The 20,288-nt window shown below is 39.8% G+C and overlaps 1 long non-coding RNA gene across 1 annotated transcript in view; it reads right to left on the bottom strand.

Moving 5' to 3' along the window:
• Positions 1-20,288, bottom strand: part of LOC113618331 (uncharacterized) — a 283,065-nt gene that overhangs the window by 175,671 nt on the left and 87,106 nt on the right. Inside the window, exon 3 of the long non-coding RNA XR_003431973.1 lies at positions 6,601-6,722. This is a non-coding gene — a long non-coding RNA (uncharacterized LOC113618331). The remainder of the gene's footprint in view (positions 1-6,600; positions 6,723-20,288) is intronic.

Here is a 20,288-nt window from a genome sequence, read left to right as displayed (position 1 = left end):
AAGAGAAATTCATATGCTTCTACCAGTTTCTGGGGACAGAAGAATCATTAAGATTTATGCTTCATTTTAACCCCCCTACCCCTGTCACGTTATATCTATTTTATAATCTCAAAGAATTAGAAAATGACTATTTAGAATGTTTTCACTTAATTGGTTCATATATTTATAAGTGTTAGTGAAACTGCATATAACGAAGGAAAATAAAGCAAGAATGTGGAGAAACAGATGGGTTTGTGTCTACTTTTTGTGGTTTGTGTTTACACAGGATTTGGTTATCAAAAATCACTTTGAGCTTCTTAGAATTAAGCTGTCCCATTTCGGAAAATGTAATTTTATCAAAATAACCAGTGCCAAGACTCATCATCTATTTTCTATAAAGATGTTTCAAAGGAATCTATAAATTAAGCTTACAGAGTGTACCATTTTGGGTAAGATGAGGAAAACATTAATTCAATCCAGGTATCCACAGAGAGGAAATTTAGTACAGATAACTACTTACAGAGATGTGAGAAGAGATGAAAACAAGGGAAGATGAGGTAACCAGAAAATGACAACAGTAGGAAATTGCTACCATTTAAGGGCAAGTGCACAGATAGAGTAGATGGTGTTATCAGAAGCAAGTTGAGAAGGCCTCCGTGTGTGAGCTGGAACTAGGCAGAAGTGACTAGGAGGGAGTGGCTTTCTTTCATTTTTTTTTTTTTAAGCAATGTCATTGGTGGCCTTATTAGGATGTGAATGTCCACAGGTATTAACATCATTTTTTTGAATTTTTATTGAAATATACTTGATGTACAATGTTGTGTTACTTTCAGGTATACAGCAAAGTGATTCAGTTATATATATATTTATTCTTTATTTTATGTATGTATTCTTTTTTTACATTCTCTTACATTATAGGTTATTACAAATATTGAGTATAGTTCCCTATGCTATACAGTAGGTCCTTGTTGGTTATCTATTTTATATATATTAGTGTGTATAACTGGATCCAGGACCACAAAGATGTAGCCACTGTCTTGAACATCACTAGAAGCACCACCAGCTTCTTCTAAACTCCTGCTTGCCAATGTCCTGGCAGCCCTCCCTTCAGCCAAGCCCAACCAGAAGCCAGTGGGAAAGGGAGCCTGGGCAGTGTCGGTTATAGCGATCAGGCCCCCCTGAAACAGAGCAGTGTAGAGGAAGAAAGGGGCTCCATCTGAGAGTAAAGCACCAGATGTTTGCTCCTCAGCAACCATCTTCACTCTCTACCCTTCATACAACAGGAACTACTGGTATCTGCCTATCGTGATGCAAAGATCCTTCATACAAACTAACATACTCTCACCTTCTCCTTCAAAAAGGGAGAGAATGTCCCATCTGTGTGAATTTCTCATCTAACTCACTCAAAATCCTACCAGGGTATTCTGTAACCTAAAAACTACTTGTGAAATTAAGGAGCACACTTCTTATATGAAATAGTAGAGCAAGGGAAAAGTAGAAAAGAGAAATGAGTGGTTAATATTGTCAGTGTCCTTCAGCCAAAGGCCATCAGTTGAACGAGTTGAACAAGTTGGGTTTAATACCTACTGCATCGAGGGAGAACACATGCCATGGGAACCAAGAGTTGACTTGGTACGGTGGTGTGAAAGATAACCTGTTACAGGGTAGGACTCGGGCTTTAGCTGGGTGATTTGAGGATGCTCTGAGGAAGTGGGGGTTCCCCTTAGGTTGAGCGCTGTCAGAAAGCCATCTATGATGGGATAACTCAAAAAATCTTATCTATAATGGCGGTAAACTAGAACGAGGATAAATCTGAAACTGAAAAAGCAGCAGCAGTCACTCTTATTATCTGGGAGAAGAGGATGTTTGGTTGTTTGTGGCTGGCTCAGTGGCCTTGCTTTTGTCTCACTTCACTGTGGTCTCAGACTGACCTTGTCTGATATTGATGTTCTGTGAAACTGTTTATATCCAACAGGAGAATAATTTGGGCTAGCTGTGAGCAGCAGACCAGCTACCAGATGACGGAGGCTGCTTTTCTTCTTTCTCAATATACACAGAACTCGTATTCATTATACATATTAATACACACACACATATATAAAATATGCATATCTTTTCTGGTCTTCCTTCTAGTAACTGATCATGAGTGATTGTTACTATTTTAACACATCCTTCTTCTACCGTCCATTCCATGTTCCCTTTGCCCTTAGCCCTTAGCCAACACCTTGGCGGTAGAGATTCTCTGCCTGGCGGAGTGACCTACACATTCTTCTCTGAAGAAGCTCAGCCTTTAGTGGTCCAGCCTTTACTGGATTGTTCTGGTCTCACATTAACTTTTTTTATTCTATCTGAAAGTCCTAAGTGCCCAGTGAATACTCTGGGTCCCAGGCATCTCCATTGGAAGAGCAATCCAACTTTCCCTTGTCAACTGGAACCAGTCTTCTCAGCTAGTAGACTAAGACTAGCTGAGACTAGACTAAAAGAGGCTAGTAACCTCTTTTTCCATCTACTGGTTCAGTGACATGAAGAGCCCAATGTGGCCAAGTGGTAACTTCAACTCCAATTCAACACACGGAAACCATCTTTATGCCACCCCTCCATACCCCTATTGAAGCCTTCCCCCCTAGTAACAAAAACTTCTGAAACATCTGAAATCAAGGTTGTGGGAATGAAATCAAAAGTCATTAGAGACCAGAGTTGTGGGGAAGGGAGGAATTATTAGATATAACAGTGAGAGGAATAACTCCTACTCCTACCCCTTGGATTCGGCTATGGGAGAAAGAACATTCTATATTAGCTGCCAATTCAAAGCATGCGTGGCATCTTGTAGGACAGCATCACCAATTTGCAGGGCATCATATCCCAGCTGGAGCCATAATGAGTTTTCAGTAGGCCATTCCATTGTTCTATGAAGCCAACTTTTTCTGGGTTACAGGGTAAATTATAACTAGAGGATTCCGTGGCCCACAGGCTCACTTGTGCTGTGAAACGATTTCCTCTGTCAGATATGCTCTTGTGTGGGATCACTTTAGGCTGAGTAAGTCATCCATGAGTCTACCAATGGTGTACTGTCAGAAGCATTATTCACAGAGAAGCTGGCTGAAGTGTATGAGGAACTCTGTACTATTTTTGCAAGTTTTTGTAAGTCTGAAATTAATTCAGAATTAAAAGTTTTAAAAAGAGAGAAGGCTACGTAGGAGAGGAGGAGTTGTTCCTGCTGACAAGGAGACACAGAAGGAAACTGAGGGTTCAATGTTTCGCAGAGACAGGGAGAAACATGTTATTTTAATCAAAATCACGTCTCTTCCTTATGTTCAAAATAAGTAATTGTTAAATGCACTGATGTGATATCGCATTTTAACTTATTTGAAAATGTCATGAATTATAGAGAGTTTTTTCCCAATTAGGCTTTTTCAAAATATGTTTAAAATGTTTATGTTCTTTTATTTCCAGGGCAACAAAGTATTTCCATCTTTTCTATAGATTTTGTTCTACGTGCAAGTTTTTCTTAAATTTTTGAGAAGAATTTTTTTTTTTAAGGAGGGAGCATATATTTTCCAAAAAGAGTTTAAAATGTAAATACCAAAACAAACCCGCTCATTCTTAATGATTAGTAATGTTTGATTTCCTTTGGAATTTCAGTAAACTGTGCCTCTGGTTGTTCTCTGGGTTGGTGGCCTGCCCTAGCTCTTCAACTTGCAGCTTGAATCTGCTCTGCCCATTGGAAGAGTGCTCAGTGGATAAACCAGTGCGGAGCACCTGTGACATGCTGCGTTTTTATTTTCACTCAAGGGCACAATCTCCTTCGGCAGAATAAGGGGCACTTTTTAATTTTGTCCGGTTATTAAAGGTATTGCACTTAGATACATGAGTTAACTGGTTCCATATTTCTCATTTGTTCCAATCACATTTCAGCATTTTCAAGTGACTGGTACCTGGAACAGCCACCCAACTGACCTACTCCTTAATCTGGCATTAGCACAGGGAAGAATATAATTGTGAGACTGAAACACTCTAGTCTCTGACACCATTTTCTCAATTTAAAAAAAATAATACTCAACCTGTGCTCACCTGTTCTTAAGTCATAGACGGACAACTGTGAGAGATGAGGAAGGCAGAAGAGGAAAGCCAAGATGATCAGATGATGAAGGACCTGACAGGCAATGCTAAATGCACTGAGAACTTTAAACTTGAACTTGATGCACTGAGGGGGGCAGGAAATGGTAGCAGGCATGGGAGTGGTTAGAGCAGACTGACATCTTTAAAATCTAATTGATTAAAAGCTTCAATTTCAATACGCAGATAAACCTGAGAGGTTAAGCCTTTGTCACTCAAAACTTGCTGTGCGTTATTTTGATCAGCTCAACACAGGGCAACTGGAGAGGACTGGGTTTTGAGGAGGTGGAGGTGGTCATTGCTCGAAACAGATTGTGTCTAGAGCCTGCTGTTTACAGTATGTCACTCCTGAAAAGTGTCCCCTGTCACCTTCAGCAAATGTTGTAAATTGTATACATCTAAGAGTTTAAGGCCAGTATGCACAATTTTGCCCCAGGATATGGTCCTAAAACAACTATCTAGGCTCCATTTTGAAAAATTGAATCAATTATTTGTGGGATTAGACTAACTGGAATATTAGTGAATCAAAAATTCTTATATGTGGGGTCCTAAAATATAACCTGGCTCAGAACAATACCTAATCTAACCTGTTCACACGACCTCTTCAAAAGAGCAAATCTTTCCCTGATCAAAAACTACTAAATACAATACCAGTGCACTTTTAAAAGCAGGATTTCAAAGAACAAAGCCAGGACTTGTCTGTAACCTGAATTGTCTTTTCAGTCTGTTACTTTGCTGAACTTTAAGAATATGTAACCTACTGTCATACAGAGTAAGTCAGAAAGAGAACAACAAATATTGTATATTAACGCATATATGTAGAACCTAGAAAAATGGTACAGATGAACCAGTTTGCAAGGTAGAAATAGAGACACAGATGTAGAGAACAAATGTATGGACACCAAGGGGGGAAAGCACGGGGGAGGGGTGGGTGGTGGGATGAACTGAGAGATTGGGATTGACATATATACACTAATATGGATAAAATAGATAACTAATAAGAACCTGCTGTATAAAAATAAATAAAATAAAATTCAGTAACTCGTTTGGAAATGGTAATTTGTGTATAGGAAGTGGTAATTTGTGTATACAGATTATGCTCAACAAAGCATAAATCATATAGATCCCATTATGTGATTATGCAAATAAACACTAAATATACAATTACAAGCGTATATGGGCAGTGAAATTTAATTAATTATTATGACAGCTCACTTGCCGAATGTAGTTTTATTAACTAACCGTCCACAGATGTGTTTCCTCTAGATTCATTTACATTTTAATACCATGTAGAAATGATAAAGTATTGTAACAACAGATGATAAAAACAGATGGAATAACATAATTGAACCCAAGATAATTTACATAGGTTTGAACTGAACAGTTTGTATATTTAAGCCAGTCTTAAATGCTTTATTCTAGTATTGTGGCTATTTAGGAAGAACTTCACAAACACACACACACACACACATACACAGACACAGACACACACACACACAAAGACATTCAAACCAGCCAAGGACATTTACAAATGCATATTTAAAGGCTATTAAGTAGCTTTTTAAATTGATAAGCAATCACTAATTATATCTGAAGGTATAAATATTAAAAGAAAAAAGTGATCAAAAAGATCAGACATCGTAACCTAGAGACTATAAAAATTATCAATAAACATTCATGCTAAGTGAAGTGAACATTTGACAAATGACTAGGTATAATTGAAAATCTCAGCCACTTATAGGTTACATTCTCCCCTGGAGGGCTGCATTCAAAACTTAAATAATTGATGATCTTTCTAAAGAAGAATCTAAAACCATCAGAATCACTTCATTCCATTCCAAAAGAGTATTTGTACGTGTGTACGTGTATTTGCATCACCAAGTCTTTTAATGGGCATATATTCGAATTGACATCCAGGACTGTTACTCCTATTTGTTCGAAATTCCATCAAATGAGATTGCAATTACATTAAAAAGTCAATATTGGGGGCATCAGATTTCCCTGATGTCCAAAAGGTGAAGAAAACTTGTTCTTGTTTGTCAAAAAAGATTACAGGAATAGGATAGGACATGACCTGGTTACCAGAATATAAGTGCTCAGCGGTCTTTGGAAAGCCTCCCTCCCCCCTGATTATATCATATGGTGTTCCTGGCAGAATCCTCCTTTAGGGGGAAGCAGAGGGTTAGAACTGCGTGGGCTTCGAATCACCTTCGCTCTCCTTCAACAATTATTTTAACCATAATTCATTTCTCAGGTGGTATTTTCACCGTTCACACTTTACTTCTACTACTATGTGCATGGTGCTAAAAGAAAGCGCCTAAGATTATGGGAATAGGAAAAGAGCATTTTCTAAAATTGAGTTATTTTACAGTCAAGTAAGCACTTTTTAAAAGAAGTTAGAGTAGGTATCTCTATGTAGGGCTTCATTCTGTCATACTGCAGAAAAATGACTTTTCATCCCTGGCTTGCCTTTGGGACTCAGAGATATATGAGAACTGGGCTTACCAGAAAAGGCCAAGTGTATCTGATGGGAGGAAGCAAGGCTGATCAACATCGCAATGCCAGGAGAAATGGTCCTCTTAAGCTACACCGTCTAGGGCCGAAGGCACTGGCTGGTGATTACTCAGCTGCAAAGATGTAATATAAGATATAATTTAATTAGAAGAAGCAGAACTGAAGTGGGTTGTTTTATTTTTTGTTTTATTTTGAAACTTACAAGAAATTATACAGCTCAGCAGGTACAGTGAAATAGCCTCGCTAGAAAGAGAATGATAGTTAATATTTATACAATAAAAATCACATCTTATCCCTGGGCCACAGTTATCATTTGTGCTTGAGTTAAGTATAGTGGCTTATTTTTTAATTTCCAATTATATCTTTGAAACAGAAAGATACAGTGGAGTCTGGAAAATGGATCACGTCTCCCCACACCCACACTACAAGTCCACATTCACTGCCTTTGCAACCCCTTTCCTTTACCACATTTATGCTCATCTCATGTCATCAAGAAGCTTCTTCAATGGTTAAAAGTAAAGTAGAATGGTTGGGATGAATCAGATACACAAAATATCTAACTGACCTCATTAACAACTTAAAACTTGGGAATTCTTAAGCTTTAAATTTAAAGTTCTTGGAAAATATGCATTGTTACCTTATCTTTCCTCAAATAACCATAAAAAGGCCTTAAAGTCTCGATAAAATTTTCTGGGGATTATAGTACTTTTCTGTATTACATACTATTAAGCCACTGTTATTGTTAGCAATAAAAATTTTGCATCTTCATAAATTAAAAAACATTTTTTGTAACACCAAGTCTGTATTCTCTAAAGTGTGATTTCTAATAACTTTGATACCCATCATGAACTGAGTAAGTTACATCTGATGGTGACATCACACCACCTTTGTGCCAGTGTTCAAAAACTGAGCAGAAACCTCAAACCAGTGGCCTGTACGACAGGGTTGATGGATTTGAACAGGTTCTTTAGAGTCACATTCTGTCTCCATAGTCACGTATGCCTGCCTTTTCAGTAATAATTGTCATCCCCACTTTACCACCACAAATAAATGTGTTCAAAATGGTTTCAATGTCCTCCATGGAAAACACTACCTTGTAAATTCCTTGTTCATAGGTATATTTCCAAACATTAATAATGAAATAAGTGAACTATCTCTATCATGGAATCCTATTTTTTCTTTCATTCATAGAAATTTAAAACACTGTGGTAATGGCACCTCTACCAATTCTGATTCAAACCCTTGGTTTGCTGTGCCAGGCTCCAGCAACCAGACTACAGACTAAGTGGCATATTCAGCTTCTTTGGGGCTCTAGAGAGTTCATAGGTTTGTACATTTGTTTTGATTTGTTTGTTGTTTTACTTTCTAGTTCTTTAGCATTTTTGTTGATTTCTGTTCAGAGCAAATTGTGTCAGATATCCTAGCTCTACATCTTCTGTGATTTGATATGCTAGTATCTCTTGGTCATCTGAGTCCTTCAATTTACCAGCATTCTAATTCACACATAGTCAGAGGTTTCTGGACAGCCAGATCCCTCTGCTGCATTCCGTATGAGACATTTCATTCTGAACTACTTAGTCTGCAATACCTTAAAGGAAACTGGGGACATGATTCTATAAACCTATTTTCTATTTCAGCTGGATGCATGTCCATTCATGAAGGCTGATCCCTCACCTTCAACTCAGCCATAAACTAACAGCCTTGAGTCTTCAAAGTCAGTGATGTCACTTATGTCTACTGTATGCTAATATGAGATCCCTTCCTGGGTCTGTGCTTAACATGCCTTGTGTCATGATCTGACCATTGCCCGCCCTCAGAATTCACCTCTCAGTGTCCTCCTGCTACATTATACTCCAAGCCCCTCTGGCCACCTTCCTTTCCTTTAACAAAGAAAGCTCATTCCTGCTTTAGAGCTTCTACAATTGCTGTTCCTAGTAATCTCTACTCCCAAACCTTCCTAACTTGCACCTTCCTACTACTAAGTCTTAAATGAAATGTCAGTGGTGCCTTACCCGATTTCTCACTCAGAATTAGTATCCCCATCTCCACACACCCATCATACACAAATAAGGACATTCCAGAGGTGGTAAGGGGTTCCCAATAGCAGGTAAGAATGACCAGCAGCTTAAGTTGGTAAACATGCCATTAATTTGTAAAGACAAAGCTCTGAATGTCAATAAACTTTTTCAGAGTTTCAGACGTTGACATAAGGCTCAAGTCTTAACTTTTTCATAATATAGTTTTGAAATGCCCTCTGTAACAGAATAATAATCCATAATATTTTCATGATAAGGTCATTTAATTTCATTTTAATTCTTCATAAAACAGCATTTTGTGTGAGAATGTTCATGAGATGAAAAATAAATCTGAAACAGTTTGTGAAGGGCACCTAGCACTGTGCCTAGAACATAGCAGGTGCTTTATAATGCTTGTTGACCAACTACACAAATAGCATCTTTTAAAATGATAAGTTATATTTTCTAACAGGCCTGGGGTTACACAAGTCAACATTGCAGCATGAATTATGAGGTACGGCCACAAAATCTCTCTCCTGCGCTGATTCTACCAACAGTGTGTCATTCTGAAATCATTCCTTTCCTTTCCATTAGAGACCTCTTTTTGAAATGCAAGACTTCAGGAAATTGTAGCAAACCCATGTTGTGTTGTATATTCAGGCTCTCTTCTGCAGGAACCACCACCTCTTGACCCCAACCAACAGGGGAACTCCTAGAAGCCAAGTGTCTATTACATTATGTGATTTTGCCCTAACTAGGCCAGACATTTTCTTCCAGGAAGTTAAAATTCTAATCTAAAAGACACAAAAACTGGAAATTTTGAATCTTGTTCAGATAAACAGCAGAGCTCTGGACTGTCCAATACAATAGCTACTAGTCACAGGTGGCTCTTTAAAATCAGATTTCAATTTCAATGAATTAGAATTAAAAATTCAGCTCCTCAGTTGCATTAGCCATATTTCAAGTGTTTGACGTTATACAGCATTTCCATCATTACAGAATATTCTATTAAACAGAGGTGCTTTAAAGCAGGGCTCAAGAAACTACAGCCCATAGTCCAATTTTTTTTGACAATCCATGAGATAAGGAGGTTTTTTTCATTTTTAAATAGTTGGAAGAAATAAAAGAAGAAGATTCTAGGATGTGAAAATTATGTGGCATTCAAATTTCAGAGTCTACAAATAAAGTTTTATTGGAACATAGCCATACTCATTTACTTACATATTATAGATGGCGTTGAGTATTTTTGACAAGTCGTATGACCGGCAAAATCTAAAATATTGACCATCTGGCCCTTTATAGAAAAAGTTTGCTGACCTCTGCTCTAGAGGGTGGTGCTAAGGTCTCCAAACCTGTCTCAGATTCTGAAAGGTTATGAGGAGACCAGATAACACTTACACTGAAATGCTAATGATGTGTCAGATACATGGAATGTCTTTTCATTTCTGTGTTGGAGGTTGGAAAGGAGAAGGACCAGTGCTAAGAGTATGTGTTGATATTGGGGGGATTAAAGGGGAAGAGTGTCTGCTTCCCCAATACCAACAGACAGGTGTGAGAGCATCGCATTTTACTGTGCTAACCACAGTGTGCCCAGGTCTGCCACAGCCAAAAAGCAGAGGTAAAAAATGAATGCCCTAGCATTTCTCTAGTCTAAACAAGAGGCTTCTAGATTTCCTCTGTGAGAGTCCTGCTAAACTCCCTTTACACGCGAGCCCAGTACCAACACCCTCTGCCGTTGTGCAGCTAGACACACAGGCCAGAGCTGACAGGCCTCAAACCAAGTGTAAGCGTCATCCGAGTGGAAGATATGCAACAGCATCCTGGGTGAACTGTGAACTCCCCCCAACACTGAAAGGAGGCACACTTACTGTGTGTGTTTCTTGAAAAGATTTCATTACAGAAGGGTAATTGACACAAATCAAGAAATGGCCAGGGTCACCCACACTATAGGAGTTATACTTTCCTGGGACTTGCCCATAATTTGACAGAAAAAGGAGATCCCAGGCAGAAGGATACAAAAGATCAAGATAGAATTCCTGAAATGGGTACAGAGATGAAAGTGTCTCGGGGCTCAGAAGAGAGGCTGTGCTTCGTGGAAATTCTGGGTCACTTGCTGTGACAAGAAACTCTCAGCTCAGGACTCGCATGGAGAAAACTCCGGAGTCTTCTCTCTAGTAATAAGTCTGACAAATCATGTTTCATTTTCTCAGGAGGTGCCAGGTAATCACTTTGTCTCTAGATCTAATATAATCACTATGGAAAAGTGGGTGAGGGCACCAGCATGACATCAGAGGGCCTGAGTTGGAATCATGTCCCCATCACCTACTAGCTTCCTCATTTTTCTCAACTACAAGATGAGATACCTACTTATAAATTTGTCTTGATCAATAATTAAGCTATTTCAAATAAAAGTGCTTACCACTGAGACAGGCAAGAATAGTAAAATGGATGCTGACTTAGAAGACATTTTGCTAACGGCCCGGCCACTGCCCATCTTTGCCCCCCGCTTTCTTTGCAAACAGATTTCTGAGAATGCACAGAGTCAGTGTCTAATTCCAAGCAGTGAATCATGATCTGTTTAGACCTATTCTGACAACCCTGTCCCCACTCTCCCAGCCTCCTTTGCAGTTAGAGCTTGTGGGGTGCCCTGTTTCTAGCCAATGAGACCTGAGTAGAAAGTTCCTGGATATTAGGTAGGGTGGGGATGGAGGCAGTTCTGGGAAAGCTTTGGTTTTCTCAGGTGGGAGGGGACAGACAGTAAAGTAACAAATATGAAGACAAGGCCACAAGAATTAGAGTCACAACCATAAAAACCCTCAGCCACTGAGCAATTAATCAATACTCTAGACTTCTCGTGTCATAAGAAAAATAAATCTCCACCTGTCAGGCATTATCTTACTGTCACCCATTCCTAAAAATGGATTAGGTAGAATAAAGGTACCCAAATTGTACTGATAAAAAATGTTTAATTTCCCTAGAAATATGCTAGCCATCAATATAAAAATGGGAAAAAAGAGAAGCAAACTATGTCAATTAAAGTTTCCTTCCCTCACAGTTCCCTCCAGGGAAGTGTCTTTAAGTCCTGCTTCTCTCCTTCCCTGTTAGAATCTATAATGCTATGGAGAGGTAGCCATGGCTGCCACAAGAAGCCACGTCTTTCTCTGTTTGAGAACCATCTTAATTCTACAGGGAGACAGACAAAAAGGACAATAAAAACATTTTCCAAGTGCTTACTATATGCCAGGGACTGTTTTAAGAGTGTTACACATATCGACCCAATTAGTACAATTATATGCTGATACTGGTACTATTTTTTTTTTTTTTTTGGCTGCATTGGTTCTTCGTTGCTGTACACGGGCTTTCGCTAGTTGCAGCGAGCAGCGGTACTCTTTTTTGTGGTGCGGTGGCTTCTCTTGTTGCAGAGCACGGGCTCTAGGTGCACAGGCTTCAGTAGTTGTGGCATGTGGGCTCGGTAGTTGTGGCTTGCAGGCTGTAGAGCACAGGCTCAGTAGTTGTGGCACACGGGCTCAGTTGCTTTGTGGCATGTGGGATCCTCCCGGGACAGGGATCGAACCCATGTCCCCTGCATTAGTGGGCAGATTCTCAATCACTGTACCACCAGGGAAGTCCCCAATTATTATTATTATTTTTTAACATCTTTATTGGAGTATAATTGCTTTACAATGGTGTGTTAGTTTCTGCTTTATAACAAAGTGAATCAGTTATACATATACATATGTTCCCATATCTCCTCCCTCTTGTGTCTCCCTCCTTCCCACCCTCCCTATCCCACCCCTCTAGGTGATCACAAAGCACCGAGCTGATCTCCCTGTGCTATGCGGCTGCTTCCCACTAGCTATCTACCTTATGTTTGGTAGTGTATATATGCCCATGCCACTCTCTCGCTTTGTCACAGCTCACCCTTCCCCCTCCCCATATCCTCAAGTCAATTCTCTAGTAGGTCTGTGTCTTTATTCCCGTCTTGCCCCCAGGTTCTTCATGACATTTTTTTTCTTAGATTCCATATATATGTGTTAGCGTACGGTATTTGTTTTTCTCTTTCTGACTTACTTCACTCTGTATGACAGACTCTAGGTCCATCCACCTCACTACAAATAACTCAATTTCGTTTCTTTTTATGGCTGAGTAATATTCCGTTGTATATATGTGCCACATCTTCTTTATCCATTCATCTGTTGATGGACACTTAGGCTGCTTCCATGTCCTGGATATTATAAATAGAGCTGCAGTGAACATTGTGGTACATGTCTCTTTTTGAATTATGGTTTTCTCAGGGTATACGCCTAGTGGGATTGCTGGGTCATATGGTAGTTCTATTTGTAGTTTTTTAAGGAACCTCCATACTGTTCTCCATAGTGGTTGTATCAACTTACATTCCCACCAACAGTGTAGGAGGGTTCCCTTTTCTCCACACCCTCTCCAGCATTTACTGTTTGTAGATTTTTTGATGATGGCCATTCTGACCAGTGTGAGATGCTATCTCATTGTAGTTTTATTTGCATTTCTCTAATGATTAATGATGTTGAGCATTCTTTCATGTGTTTGTTGGCAGTCTGTATATCTTCTTTGGAGAAATGTCTATTTAGGTCTTCTGCCCATTTTTGGATTGGGCTGCTTGTTTTTTTGATATAGAGCTATTTTTTTTAACTTTTTATTTTACACTGGAGAATAGCTGATTAACAATATTGTCATAGTTTCAGGTGCACAGCAAAGGGACTCAGCCATACATATACATGTATCCATTCTTCCCCAAACTCCCCTCCCATCCTGGCTGCCACATAACATTGAGCAGAGTTCCCTGTGCTATACAGTAGGTCCTTGTTGGTTATCCATTTTAAATATAGTATTATTAACCCCATTTTACAAATGGAGAAACTGATGCACAGAAGAGTTAAGTAACCTGCCTAAGGTCACACAGCTAGAAAGTGACGGAAGGAGGATTGAAACTCAAGCAAACTGAGTGTGAATTTAAGCAGTACGTGCTAGCACCTCTCCCTCTGCGATGGCAATAAGCATGATGTTCAGCAAGATAAGCAGTTGAAATTGACCTGATAAATCAACCTGGCGGGGACCTTTCAAAAACCTCAAATCTCGTATTTTGCCAAGCCATCTATTTATCAAGCTCTTCGAGGTACCCAGCTAATAAGGGAATAGGTCAGTCAGTTTAGAAAGTTAGACAATCTAAACATCTACCAACTACTAGAAAAGAATGGAAGGTGTTTAACTTTGAAAACAATGATGAAGGGACCCATCAAAAGGGAGAAAAACTCTCCAGAAGAGAGATACGAAGGGAGCAATGCAGAATTTAGAAGGTCGGGTAACATTTATCCCTACCTATATCAGCTCTCTTGGCTATCAGATGTGGCTCTTACTCTCCTATTTTCCCCCCAAGATACTGAGTTGAAATCTGCCTACCATCAGTATTCTCAACTAACCTGGGTAACTGCCCCTCTGTATCCTTAAGCAACAGTCTAGAAGTAGAACAAGCTCGAGCCTATTGTTGGGGAGCAGAGTCACTACATTAGTTTAGGCAAAGTTGTCCTGTTTGGGATGGATAACTCAGTTGAACAAGGCAACTGTAAAATTCTCTTTCATATTGTACCTGAAGTAAATTATGTACAATTTCATTTCAAGAGAAAGGAATGGTTTAAGTGACCAGTAAGAGCACCCCTTGTTTCTATTGGTTCTTGGTAACCATATTAGCTTTTCTAATGGAGTCAAATTCATCTTTGCTTGCATACTCATTCATTCAAGATACAAACTATTGCATTCTAGCAATGTGACAGGCATGGTGTAAAATCATATTAACAGAGCAACAGATGTGCCCCATATCCCTTCTATTTCTTTCTAGGTTTTAGGAGTGGAAACTAAATTTTATGCGGGTACATTAATGTATCTTATATTTACCGGTGCTCATGAAACAGAACCTTGAATTCTCTGATAAGCATGATAGTGGCAGAGTACAGATAGGCAACTCTTCTGGAAAGGGTCTGTTTGGAAAGGAATTAGCAGTGGCATTGAGAAATGACTGATGGCTAAGGACAAAAAAGTGTTTAAGGCAGGGGTTCCAAAAAGGGAAGCCTGACCTAGAAAGCATTTGATAAATGCCTGAAGGATTTCACCCCAGCAACCCACTGTTTCTTACTCTGAAACACCTATTCCTTCCTTGAGTCCATGCCATCCCCCAGACTGTCTACTGCAGTCAGGGACACACACACCCCCTCAACAAGGACTATCACCACCCACACTAACCCCTCCCCCCAAAGCACAGATTTAGGGAATTAAAAACTGCTTTCTCCTTGCAAACACACTCACAAAACAAGTCTGCTAGATTAGTGTCATCCCTAAATTGTCTGTTCCGATGGGTGATCACTGTTATGAAGGAACCTGTCTGCGTGTATTTTATTGATCATCTTTAAGAAACCCAGCAACCTCACTACTTTTTAAAGAGCAGAAACAGGTTCTGCTACCTCAAAGCGTAAGAAGCCACACTGGGGCTATTTTTAAGGGGAAAAAAACCTGCCTACTTAAAAAGTAGGCAAATTTATGTCAATAAACTAGATAAAAGCTGACAGAATAAATTCAGATCCCAACCCCTCCTTTATGGACACCAAGAAAAAGAAAGGAGTCTAGGGCCATGAAGAGCATGACTACCGCTCCATTCTAGAAGAATGACACTGAATGAGATGTGAGGAGACAAGGTGGCAGGTCGGAACAGAAGTTTATCTTCAATGTGGGATGTATGTTAATGCTTCCTTCATTGTGGCTCTGTGGCCATCACCTGGTCGAAAAGCCTTACGATCGGTAGAAGTCTCCACCACTCATGGAAATGAAGGGGGTGATTCAGGAAGAAAACTCCAGGTGGTGACATGGTCCACCTCTCCTCCACATTTGCAACAATTGCCCTGTTCAGGTTCTCACTGCCTTTGGCAGCACCACTTGCCAGAACCTTAATAGAGATGAAGAAAAGCAAAACTGTCAGCTTCAATAGCAGCCCACAACAGATGAATATATTTCCAAATTAATCGAGTAAGAACATTTGGCCATGTCTGCCAGATTTATTTATTTATTTATTTATTTATTTATTTAATTTTTTTTGCGTGTACGCGGGCATCTCACCGCTGTGGCCTCTCCCGCTGCGGAGCACAGGCTCCAGACGCGCAGGCTCAGCTGTCATGGCTCACGGGCCCAGCCGCTCCGCGGCACGCGGGATCTTCCCGTACCGGGGCACGAACCCGCGTCTCCCGCATCGGCAGGCGGACTCCCAACCACTGCGCCACCAGGGAAGTCCCAGATTTATTTTATTGTATGATTTGCAGGCTCATAATGAAGACTGAGTTCTTAATTATAAGATTTACATTTCTCCACTCCATCATAAAAGCTTATTCAAAACCTGTTTTTTCCCTTCACTGAAATAAGAGTTTAAATGCATGATGGAGAAAGGACAGATTGGCAAATCAAATGCCTTCCTAACAGTATTTCTTAAGGACTAAAGGTCCTTCTCAAGTTACCAAAAGGTATAAGCTATAAAATTCACCTCCTGGTCTCACAATTTTGGAAGTTCCATTTCCTGTACTACAGGCAGGAAGAAAGGGTGGTGCACTTGTTCATACATGAAGAAGCCCATGTTAACTCCCCATCATCTGAGATGTGCGCTGTGAGTCATTTTACAGGGTGGATTTTAGTTTTGAGCGAAACCCCAAGTGTAAATGATTTGGCGGGTGTGAGGAGACAGACTGGGAAAGGGATACCGCCCCAAACTCCTGAAAAAGTGGGTGTAACAGGTTCAAAACTAAAGAAGACCCAGAGTGCTAACCTCAAAAGCCCTTTGATGCCACATGTTGAGCAACTGCGTGAAACTTCCACTTACTAGCACTGACTCACCGGAGGACAAAGCTCTAGCTTTAGACAAGCTGTGTGGTGGACCAGTTGTGGGAGACCAAAGCACAGGACTGGCTGTTGTATTTTAGAACAATGCAAGAGAAGAGAAGCTTGTTCCTGGGAAGGGGGTTTCTTTGGGACAGAGAACTAGAGAGAGGCCACCAGACAAGAAGGTTCTTGAGGGTAGAAGAAATTGGAGTCTGTGAAGGGTCTTGATTTCAGACTTTAGCTACTGGTCAAAGACAAAGGTTGAACAGAAAGCAAGAATTTTTTAAAGCACATTTTTTAAAGTGGCTGAAAAAGAAGAAGATGGAAATATCCATTTCAGTGGCTCTTGAACATTAGCATGTATCAGAATCCCCCCGAGTGTTTGTTAAAGTACAGCTGCTGGGCCCACTCTGAATAGGAGGCCCAAGGTGAGGCTTTGAGGGTGTACGTGTCTGACAAGTTCTCAGCTAATGCTGATACTTCTGGTCTGGGGACCACATTCTGAGAACCACTGATCCACATCAGGGTTTCTCACTCTCAGCATGAGTGACATTTGGGGCCAGACAATTCTTGTTGTGAGGAACTGTACTGTGCATTGTGGGATGTTTAGCAGCATCCCTGGCCTTTACCCACTAGATGCCAGTAGCAACCCACACACACGTGACAACCAAAGATGCCTCCAGACATTGTCAAATATCCCACAGAGGGGACTATTGCCCATTGAAAACCACTGATACACACACACACACACACACACACACACACACACACACACACACAAACACAAACACATATATACCTTTTCAGATTCTTTTCCCTTATAGGTTATTACAAAATACTGAGTATAGTTCCCTGTGCTATACAGTAGGTCCTTGTTGGTTACCTATTTTATATATAGTAGTGTGTATGTCCAACGCCATTTTTACTTTGGAAACTAAGAATAATGATAGTGCGTGCAGCATTCAGTAAGAGTTAGCTCACATCCTCTTCTTTTGTCCACATAGGATTTCATCTCTGGCCTTATCCTGATACCCTTAGGAGTATAAGATTAGTGCTGACGAAAGTGAGAATTTTGTCTGTATAAGGTTTTCTGGATTGGACCCAGAGGTTTTTAACTGCTGTAGTGAATTACTTGTTCCTTAAAGCCTGGGGTATCACGCCAAAATTGTTTAATTGAGTTGAAAAAGGTTATTTACAGTATTTTCCACACAACTGACTTTTTCAGCCAACTGATTTGCCTACAGTAGAACATCGCCAATTTATGCTAGTGACTGAGAGAACACTGGATATTACAAATTTAAGAATTAGCAAGTACGGTAAGGGAAAGCGTGAAATTAAAAGCAATTCGGGGGCTTCCCTGGTGGCACAGTGGTTGAGAGTCCGCCTGCCGATACAGGGGACACGGGTTCGTGCCCCGGTCCGGGAAGATCCCACATGCTGCGGAGCGGCTGGGCCCGTGAGCCATGGCCGCTGAGCTTGCGCGTCCAGAGCCTGTGCTCCGCAACAGGAGAGGCCTCAGCAGCGAGAGGCCCGCGTACGGCAAAAAAAAAAAAAAAAACAAAAAAGCAATTAGGGCCGTCTCTTCACAAAATGGACTAGATTAGTCCATGCTTATTATTTATGGTAGTGATTTATAACATGTCATCATTTATTTTGTAACAAAACCTTCATGATGTGACATTTTACTCTCATCCTACAAGAAAGATGGACAAAGCTGCCAGAGAATTGGTAAAGCTCGTTAGCTTTCCTGATCGACCCATTCATTCACTCAGCATTTACTGTTCTATGCCCCTGGCCCTGTGCAAAGTACATCTAAGCACAATTTTAATGGCTTTTTTCTACTACTATCAGACTCATAGATTTTCACTGGAACCCAGAAAGCATGGAAAATACAAAGAAAACAGAAGAACACCAGTAATCTCATCACCTAGAGATGACCACTGCTAACATTTGCCATGTCTACTTCCAATATTTTTCTATTGCATACATACATGAAGAAAATGTGAAGTATATAAATATCTTTGCATAATTAAGATCATGTTTTGATTTCAATTTTGTGTTCTGGTTTTTCACCTAGCTGTTGATGAGGACATACCAAATTATATATGTAACTTAATTACTGCCGCACTTTTAAAGTGTATCTTATAGCTAGTGGGAAGCAGCCACACAGCACAGGGAGATCAGCTCAGTGCTTTGTGATCACCTAGAGGGGTGGGATAGGGAGGGTGGGAGGGAGACACAAGAGGGAGGAGATATGGGGATATATGTATACGTATAGCTGATTCACTTTGTTATAAAGCAGAAACTAACACACCATTGTAAAGCAATAAAGATGCTAAAAAATATTTTTAATTTAAAAAATAAAGTGTATCTTAAAGTCATCGCTTATGTCAACCTAGTTAATACTTAGAAAGCAGCAGTTGTTTAGTTGCAATTATTTGAAAATAAATTAAAGTTGCTCCAATAGTCCAAACTGGTTTTGCATCATTAGAAGTATGACATTTGTATATTTTTCTGAATGGCTGAAAATAACTTAGTATGGAAGACTAGACAAATTCAATTCAAAGCTGTATTACTCGCACTGGCTACCAAAGTGTTATCTTCCTGGTGTAAGCAGCAACAACTTCAGGGAAACAGGAACAAGCACTGGTTCAATCTACTTAGCCTTCTAACAAAATTGAGCTTCCTCAGTCATTACACTGCGTTATAATTTCCAAAGCCATTTTCAGCCCACTTCAATTTTGGAGAACTTCGATTAGAAGTTCCAGAAAAATAATTCTTGTTTGCATTGTTACTGTTTCTATTTCACAGGTGAATTAATTGTAGCACTAAATGGGAAGGTGATTTTTAGAGGACTACACAGGAATTGAATTTCTTACCATTCCTAAGGATTTTTTTTTAAATCCTTGAGCTCCTACACACTCTCTCAAATGAAGCCTAAATTTGTGCCTGAAGGAAACAGATGCGGTGGAGTCATTTTCAATTGAAACTATGGCCACCACACGAGAATAATTGGCTTTAATTAATGCGTTTAACAGCTTTAAGCTGACTATGCATTTGCACAACTCCCCTAAAAGCTTCCTAACAGCATCCTCTAAAGTGTGCCTAACAATCTCTGAGAAAGTCCCTTAGAAGCACTTCAGTAGTCTTGATAGAAATATTTCACCCAGTGCTATTAAAGCACATTAACATCTCTTCTATGTTCCGTTCTACAAGACATCTAATAGTGCTCACAGTAGGTTCTCAATAAATGTTCACAATCACATATTCTTAGTGGAAATTTAAATGGCTACTGAGTTCTTTTATCTCCAGAATTGATGATCTGTGGTTTTTTCATTGATATTCCCTGGAAAACTACTGTAGTCTTGTAATTTCTATTGTAAATCTGAGGCATTCAGAGTTAATAAAAGAGAAGCAAGAAGTCCTTTGTTCTGTTTCTTCCAGTTCATAAATTAATCTCTTTGGTGTATGTTCATATATTGAGGCAAGGTAAATTCCTTTGTGATGCCCAGAAAATAATATAACAGGAGTTAATGCAGAGAGTCCTTTTCCAGGGGAAAAAAATTCACCCTTAGTGGTCCTGCTCCGTGCCTGCCCTGAGCTGGCAACATTACACTATATCATTTGAACCTTGCAATGACCTTATAGTAAAGAAAAAGAGGCTTGGAGCGTTAAATCTAGGATCTGACCTGATCCTACATCTGTCTGACTTCAAGCTTGCGCTGTTTCCACCTCAGCATGAACTATTTAACAATCATTGCATAGTCCAATAGA

The sequence above is a fragment of the Aethalodelphis obliquidens genome, unplaced genomic scaffold (assembly GCF_003676395.1).
Source record: "Aethalodelphis obliquidens isolate GAN/ISIS:26980383/991018 unplaced genomic scaffold, ASM367639v1 scaffold5, whole genome shotgun sequence".
Lineage (NCBI taxonomy): Eukaryota > Metazoa > Chordata > Mammalia > Artiodactyla > Delphinidae > Aethalodelphis > Aethalodelphis obliquidens.
This window is presented reverse-complemented; position numbering and strand designations above follow the sequence as displayed.